We start from the raw sequence: 8869 nt of genomic DNA on the forward strand, positions 1-8869 counted from the left end.
TCAGCTCATAAATAAAACATCTTCATGTCACATCAACAAATCCATCTGCACGACATCCTCGCCTCGGCACTCCTCATTGGATGCCCATAAGTGACACCTCTACAAGTGTTTATGCATAATGTCCCTGCATAAGACTGCCATGTTCCATGTCTCCAACCTGATGTCCATGACTAAGTTGCCCATGTTGTCCAACTAAGTAGACCCATCACAACAATCGGTCATCCCCATCCAAGTTTGTAATATTCGGTCTAGTGAACTCGGTCACCCAACCATATCATCATCATCATGAGTCCCTTCCATCATATCTCCCCCACTAAAGGTTCTATTAAGACTTGCTCTTAGTCTCGGCCATGAGAAGTCCACCCAAGTATCATCATACCTCAAGTGTTTTCCCTCCTTCAATCTATCCATGAGTCATGCCGGGCACTTAGCCATTTCTTCCATGTGGCTAAAGCATGACCCAGTCCTCCACAACGATCATCATGTACCTCCCTTGTCACAGGCTTTTGTACCTTCTACCACAAGGTCACAAACAACCCCAACAAGTCCTGCAACAGTCAACAATCCTTGCTTCTCTATACAAGGTCTCATCATAGACATCCATGGTAAGATGTTCCCCTGCATCGGCAAACTGACTTTTCCCTTCCCTGCATACAGTTCATCTCCCAAATGCTCAAATGAAACACAAGTATCAATACTTACTTTATCATCATCATGAGGCTCCTCCATGTGAGTATCCTCATCTACCCATGTCTGCAAATTGCATGATCCTGGTTCAACTTGATCAATCTCAAGTTCATCCTCCATCATGGTCATAACTGCAACATCTCCGTATTGGTCCTTGAGCTCTTCAAGCTCTTCTTTGATCTTCGAACAGCCCTCCCGAATCATCATGTTCTCAGCCTTCATCGAACTCCATTCAGAACTACATCTACTCATCAGTTCCAATATCTTGTATTGAAACGCTTCACCTGCATCATGGCTAGATTCACCTGCCATAGGTTCTTCTACCATCTCAACCATCCACTTTCATGCAACCTGAATCACCCTGATATTCCACCTGTCACATGCAAAACATGAAGTTCCTTTCAACTCTTTGGTCTTCGTAGAATTAGCTCCTTGATTCAGTTTCACCAAGTTCCCTGCAAAACTTGGACGAGCTCTGATACCACTTGTCATGCCCCTTGTTATAGACATTTTTGTGCCTTACAAGCATTGAGCATGAAATGTCCATAATCAAGGGATCCAAAGTCCCTAAACATGTTGTTCCTACCCCTAGAGGAACAAGGCTAGCAAACCACAACAATTCACAGAAGTTCTCCACCTGAAACCACTCAAAAACAAGTCAATTCAGGATCGCTCCACTGAGCATCTGCGCTGAATGTCAACTGCTACACTGGCTACCTGCGCTGAATGTCAACTCCAACACTAGCTACCTGCGCTGAACGTAACTGGACAAGTGGCAGGCTCATTTCTCAAGGTGTCAATGCCCAGGAAGCTTCCAAAATGACACTTGGGTCAGGGAATTCGACTGGTGATGAGTAAGAGGTTCCAAATCTCCAAGTGGAAGCAAGAACCTCCAAGTGGACTCAAGAACTGAAGTGGGAGAGGACACTAGTCAGCTTCATGCCAGCCTCAAGCTGACTCATCCTTTCTCCAAAACTCCTATATATAGAGCTCTCTCATGAGGTCTAAGGGGGCTGGATTGGATTGCAAAGAATTGCTGTTGGATTGTGGTTGGATCATTGGGTGTTTATGCTTTTGAAAGGGGCTGAAGAAGGAATTCCTTGCTGCTGGGAAGGAGATGCTGGGTTGGAACCCTATGGGTTGTATCTCTTCCTGAACCCTGTTTATCAATCAATAAAGCTTCTTGGTTCTTTCCTATATGCTGGTGTTTATTGTATGATTTGCATTAGTGTATTTGATTTACTTCTAATCCTGAATCATTTATGAATATGTATATTTGCCTTTGTATTGTGTCCTTCTCTTGTTGCATGTAGCTGTTCTCTTGTCACAGGTAGTTGTTCTCTTGTGATCTCGTGGGAGCAAAAGCAAAGAGGCAAGTAGCTGTGGACACACAAAGGGGAGTGGATCTAGATCGAGGGACAACCGAAAGATATCGGTAAGTCTACCGATCTCCTCTCTTTCATATTTCATAAAGGAAGAAACCGAAGTAGCTGCATTCGTTTGTTGCTAAGGCACTATCACGCCTTAGGTGGATAGGATCGTCCTGCATAAGCATTTTTCCCCACAACAAATTGGCGACTCCGCTGGGGAAGAACTTTGTTTTAAGTCATTTTGTTTGTGTTTACATCATTGTTTACTTCATAGACTCAACGGCAACAATCGAACTGCTTTGCAAAGTAGAATATTGCTGCTTTGATCCTTCACTGGGTTTTTGTCTATGATCTCAACAATGGACTCACAAATGACTTGATGATCCTTTGTGATAGTCTTTAGTACCCTCTCAAAGCATCCCTCTGTTTATACCTTGCTTGTGTTTCTGATTTGGCCTGAAACGGTTGATTTTTGAGCATTTTATGACCCGGAACCCAAGAGAAACGAGAGTTTCTCCTTCAGCGCGACTGCTGTGAAGGCATTTTGCATTTCAGCGCAGGTCCCGTGAAGGCTACCTGCACTGAATGTCAAAACCACAGTGTTGAGGTTGCGCTGAACCAGTTTTTCCTTGTGCAGCTGGGGTTCTCTGCTGTCTTTTGCCCTGTTTTGATCTCTGTTTTTGCAGCCTTTAACCAGCATAGGTACCAGTCTGATAACCCCTTTTCTTTGCTTGAATTCCACCTCATTTTTGTACAAAGAGACTGTAAGTGTTTTTATGTGTTTGTGGCGTCATTTACAGTTTTCCTTTGCATGAGCGAAATAGTCATCCTGTAGCCTTGATTCAGATCTGATTAGTTGAGTGATTGTGATCTTAGGAGAGAGTTCATTGGTTGTTAGCAGTTTGATTATCATTTGCTTTTGCTTATTGGTTTGAATTTGTCACTTTTAAGTGTCGAAACAAATATTTCTTTCGAAAAGTCACAAAGTGATTGTAATCTCTTCTACCCTTGCTGATTTGGGAAAAAGAAAACTTGTTTATTTTCGGTCATTTAAAAGCAAATTCGAAGTTGTACAAAAAGCTTTCTTTGTAGGAATTTATACTAAGAAAGTGAAAACAAACACCTGCATTGTGCATTTTGCATTTTTATAAGATTGCATGTTAGATTTAGGAAGAGTGCATTAGAGTGTGCTGATTGCTCTTTGAGAAAAGATAGTCGCTCTCTTTTCCCTTAGTAGCTAGGATTTTCAAAGTTGAAAGATTATAAAGCTTGCTTATCATCTTAGACTGCATTTAGGAATTGTACCATACATCTCGTGGTGATCCTGAAAGACAAACTTTAAAAAGATCAACTTAAAATAAACTGAATGAACCTAACAACGCTTTGCAACATAACGCACAACATAGAGGTCTAGGTAGAGACGTGTTCCGGCGTCGTTAAACCTAGTGACTGTCGATCTCTGGGAAGGTGGGTGATTCCTCCTGAGGGATGATAGCGCTAATACGGACTTGTGCTCCCACGTACCGTCGCGTATATATTGGGAGACCCCTATAGGCATATATCCTTTATCCTTAGGAAGCCGTCTCGGCCGCCCTACTGATCGCAATGCAGTGAACACAGCATTCACGAAGATCGACCACCCGTACCGTAAAAAGTATTCTGTGGTTTTGCGAAAAGTTTGGCACACCCTCTGCCTAGATCTCCAGAGCAGTTTCTTTTGGCCTTTTTCAGACTCTATAACAGAAAAAGTCCATCCGAGCATTTGTCACTTCGGGCTCGTTAAAACATCGAAGGAGACTAGAGTCATCTTTAGCTTTTTCTCGACTCTTTAAAACTGAAAAGCAAGTTGTGTCTAAAGCGTCGTTAACAATTTATTTTAAATGGAACAATCACCCTTTATTCCTGCGTTGATCTTCGAAGTTAGTCTACCTTCATCACAAAGTTCTTGTAGAATCGCTAGGAAATCTTTTGGATAGACTAAATATGTCTGAACAACTGTCGACATCCAGGACTGTGTCATCCGACACAGCAGCGGCAGAGCCTCCTGCTGCTACTCCAACGATGTTCGCTAGTATATCATCTGTCCCGGCAAATTGTCAACAACAAGCTGGAGTCCAATCAGAGACTGTTTCGACGACATGGTTAGTTCCTATTTCTTCATCCGGATTATCATCTGGTATTTCTTATGTTGAAACTCAACAACTTGATCCAATGTGTCTTCAAAGGCCAATCTACCCTTTAAGCACTGGATTGCCACCATATGGAGGGCAGTATGCCTTTTCATTGTTTCCCCCCGGAGAACAACCATATGGGAGTTTACAACAAAGTTCAGGTCAAACTGGAATTACATCCAGCGGATGGGTACCAATACTGCCTCAGCAACCAAGGGTTGCATATTCAATGCAACCAGTCCACCCTGTGTCGAATGTCGCCACTATACCTAGTATGTTAATTGCGTCACAAGTACAAGTGCTACCTGTTGTATGTCAACCCCAAGTTTCTCAGGTTGCCATACAACAGCCCCTTGTCTCGACAACTCAATCACAACCTCTGGTTAGTGCCTCCTTATCTGGAGCGACTCAGGCTCAAACAAGTACTATGACTCCTCATCTTGGTCAATCATCCAGTATTGGACAACAAGAAATGGTCCAACAACCGGAGCTGGTTCAAACTCAACAACCGCAATTCCAGCAATCATATCAAGTACCCGAGCAACAAGTCTTTGTAAGTAATGGGCAACCGTATAATAACGGTTATGCCCATCAAACTTGTCAAAGTTGCCAGCATCAAATACATTATGCTGGTATGCAAAGACCCAATGCTCAGGCGATTCCATCTTATCCTGGGTATGCTCCGCCTAACCTGAATCAACAGTTGCCCTTTGTAGCAACTCTAGAATTACCAGATCTAAATCGGCTGACGAATGATCCAATTGCTTATGCCCCTTGGTGGCCAGCGATTCTGCATAAACTTCCATCGGACATTCCTAAATTCAATGGAAATCCAGGTGAAGACCCATCGAATCACGTCATGACTTTTCATCTGTGGTGTTCTTCGAACACCCTGGATGATGATTCGATAAGGATTCGCCTTTTTCAGAGGACATTGACGGGTCCAGCGGCTAAATGGTATATTGAATTACCTAGAGCCTCTTTCGACAATTTCAGTGCCCTAGCCACGACTTTATTAACCCATTTTCAATTACCGATAAGGTATGAAACTGGAACGAAAATCTTAACCAACTTCAAGCAGACGACGGCCACACATATATCCGATCATATACATGAGTGGCGTCGTCGTCGCAGGATGGTAAAGACTTACGTTCCAGATCAGCTGTTAGCTGAATGGTTTATAAATTCGTTACTTCCTGCCATAACGGAAGATGTGGCCAAGGGGGGAGTCGTAACGGAGGAGCAAGTTATTGCTCGTGCACAATATCTAGACTTAGTATATACCCAGTCCGGCACGCTCTATGATAAAATACCTGACGCCCCTAGACCGGAATTTTCAATTCCTCCTCCTCCTAAATCAAATAGTGACTCTCGTGCCGGCGATGGCGTGATTGGCGAAACAGATATGAAATCGACAAAGGCTATATCTAAAAAGGCCCGTAAGATTGCCGGTCAAAATGCAAATGAGGAACTTCTTGCCTCGAAAGTAAGTGCCGTGTCAGACGACAAGGGCAAACGACTGAAGCAACTAGGGGGCAAGAAGAAAAAGAAAGGGAGAAAAAGGAAACCCCCTACGGGGTGTCATATATGCGATGAGGATCATTGGACAGCAGATTGTCCATACAAAGCTGAGCTTAAAAGATTCTTTAAGAGTTCGAAAACCTCAGCTGTGTTGACTGATCCGTTTCCAAGCCCGAGGACTGAACTGGTTGCTAATAAAAATGTTTCCCTATCCCAAGTGCTTATGTTGTCTGTATCAAAGCAGCAAAATGATGCTTTGACGAGGAATAAGGATTACAAGAATCCAAAGCTGTCGAACAACAAGGCTAATGAACAACCTAGTAGTTCGACAACAACTTCGACCGAAGTTGTGCCACCCATCGTCCTTGAGCCAATGATAAAGTCGCAAAAGGGAGCAGTACACAAATCGACATTTAATCCTTGTGCGAAAATAGCACAGATAGAGGACCTGGCCCAATCGCCGTCCGTTATGTCGACACTTGAGGTACCGCAAAATTGCTTCTCCCAAGAGCAAGCTTTATTATCAGCAATAGGTGGAATTGACCCAATGGATTCCAATCTTGTGGCCTTTGATCATAAAGGATATGACCCTCAGTTACCAGCTCAACTAGCTTTCCTTATTCAAGTGAAAGCCCTCAACAAAACTGTTCATCGAACAATTATTGATGAGGGGGCATCTACGTGTATTATGTCGATGAGTTGCTGGAAGAATTTAGGCTCACCACCCTTGTCGAGATCGTCAACGACGTTAAAAGCATTTGATGGACGATCATACACTCCATACGGGATTTTAAGTAACTTGCAAGTTGAACTGGGGGGCAAAACAGTAGAAGTTGATGTTGAAGTAATTGATGGAAGCCTCGATTACAACATCCTACTGGGAAGGCCCTGGATATATGCCATGGCCGTAGTTGTGTCGACCTACTTCAGGAAGGTTGCATTTCCCTTTCAAGGAGGAATTACAGTTGTCAACCAACAAACTTTCCTCCCCGACAGTTCACAAGTTACGGGAAGCATTCCAATTATCCATGGAAGCAATCATTCGCTTCAAAATATTGGAGTAGGTCTCCTAAAAGACCCTGCCTTAATGGGTACTTTTGCCCTACCGCCTGCAAGTAATCTGGCGGAAGTGGCCACACTGGAAACCTACAATATGAAATCTTCTATATCTAATGGATTCGAAAGATTCCTAAACATTTTGTCAGCGTGGATCATCGCCCTAATGGAAATACTGTGAATACAGTGGTCTCCGAGGACGGTTCTAATCTCGTGTCAACCTCGTTAAAAAATGAAACAAGGAGTCATGAGGATAGTTCTTTTACTGTGTCAACCTCATTAAAAAATGAAACAACCCCCTTTCCAAATCTCAAAGGTAAACCTTCATTCCAACCACCAAGTTGAATGCAATGAAGCTTGGGGGGCATGCACCTCGATTTGCGTTGTTATGCTGGGGGCATGCAAACTTATCATCGAGCAGTTTTACCGCGGAATTTATGCTCGTTAAAAAATAGAAACGCAAGATCCGAGCAGTTTTAGCACATAGTTCATGCTCGTTAAAAAATAAACATAAGTTTGAGCAGTGTTTTGGCGCATTCAAGCTTGTTAAAAAATGAACCCATCTCGGTAAATAACCATTGTATATGTAACCTGATCAACCATAAAAGCCTTGGTCGTGTTTGCACTGTCACCTCCACTTTTCATTTGGCCGATCGTTTACCTCCATTTGATTGTTTACCCATTTTGAGGAACAGCTGCGAAGAGTGATTTCACCTAGCCATCCTTGTGACACTGCCGTGATTGGAAAATTCCAACTTGTACCTGGAATCAGCTGCTATCCCTGTTCATCACTCGTTCCTCAAAAGACGAGTCTTCTTTAAGCTCTTTTCAACTGACTCGTAAAATATGAAAAGATTGCCGAGTTTTGGCCTTCCAGCTCGTTAAAACGACCGGAAGAGCTATCCCTCCTCTAGATTTTAATCTTTTTGGACCTGAGGGATTATTGCACAAAAAGATTGAGCTCTTGTTTTGTTCGGCTCGTTAAAAGTACCGAAAACTCATCCCTTCTGTATTGTTTTATACTTTTTCGGACTTAAGGGATTAGATGACGAAAAAGGAATTGTGGAGTTAACTTTATGTACCTTTTCAGACTCTCTAAAAATGAAAAGGGCCGAGTTTTCCTTGTCGTTAGACTCGTTAAAATCACTAAATAGCGACAAACTTGTCTTTAGACGAGAACGAGTTTCCCTATCGCTAGGCTCGTTAAAACATAGAAATGGGCTTGCCCGAAGGGCAGGTTATAGAACAAGCATATGTTATCCTCCTCAAGCTTGACAAAAATAAAGAGGTACTGGTCAGCAATGACTGGGGAAAAATTGGAAAAAAATCAAGAAGTTTTTTGATGGTAGCAGGTCGCTCTTGAACATGACACTTTTCCTCCGTACCACATCGGGTTGGGTTGTTTCATTCACCGGTCACATCACCATGGTCTTTGCCACACCATCCATACTTGGGGTAATGCTACCAATCCATCGCATCAGTATCGCCATATGTTCAAGAGAAGTCGTTCAGAAAGAGTCAACCAGGTCCCATCCACTGCCATACATTATCCTTCATCCATTCATGACCGCCACCCTGAATCATATGTCACAGATTGTTTTCACCTCCACTAAAATCATTAGCTCCGTTCTGTGTCACTGATGTGGGATTCATTAAGGCCCTCCTTTGACGGATAGCTTCTTGTCGACATCAGCTCATTATCCGAGAAGTTGATCTAGGAACAACCCCTTCAGTACTTTGAAGCTTGCATGCCTCAATGGCAAGTTTCTCACTTCCGACGACAGGTATACATCAATGACCTTCGACCAGAAGATTTTGCGTGGTGTTCGATGCCAAGTCCTTTATTCACACCACGTGAATTGTACTGCAGTACCTTGAGGGTCATTATCATTATCGGTGATTCCTCTCGCGCTTGTTAACGGTTTACATCATTGACCGGTAATCAAGCGATGTCTTTCCATGTTCGACTTCAGCGCAATTCTCACATGGATCGACTTGTACTTAGAGTGAAGATCGAACGAGTTTGAAGACCCCGGATCTAGTTTCATCCATCCGGGCTGCGAT

This window comes from Pinus tabuliformis, chromosome 3_2 (assembly GCF_031772625.1).
Source record: "Pinus tabuliformis cultivar Carrire ecotype Pingquan chromosome 3_2, CPIR1, whole genome shotgun sequence".
Classification (NCBI taxonomy): domain Eukaryota; kingdom Viridiplantae; phylum Streptophyta; class Pinopsida; order Pinales; family Pinaceae; genus Pinus; species Pinus tabuliformis.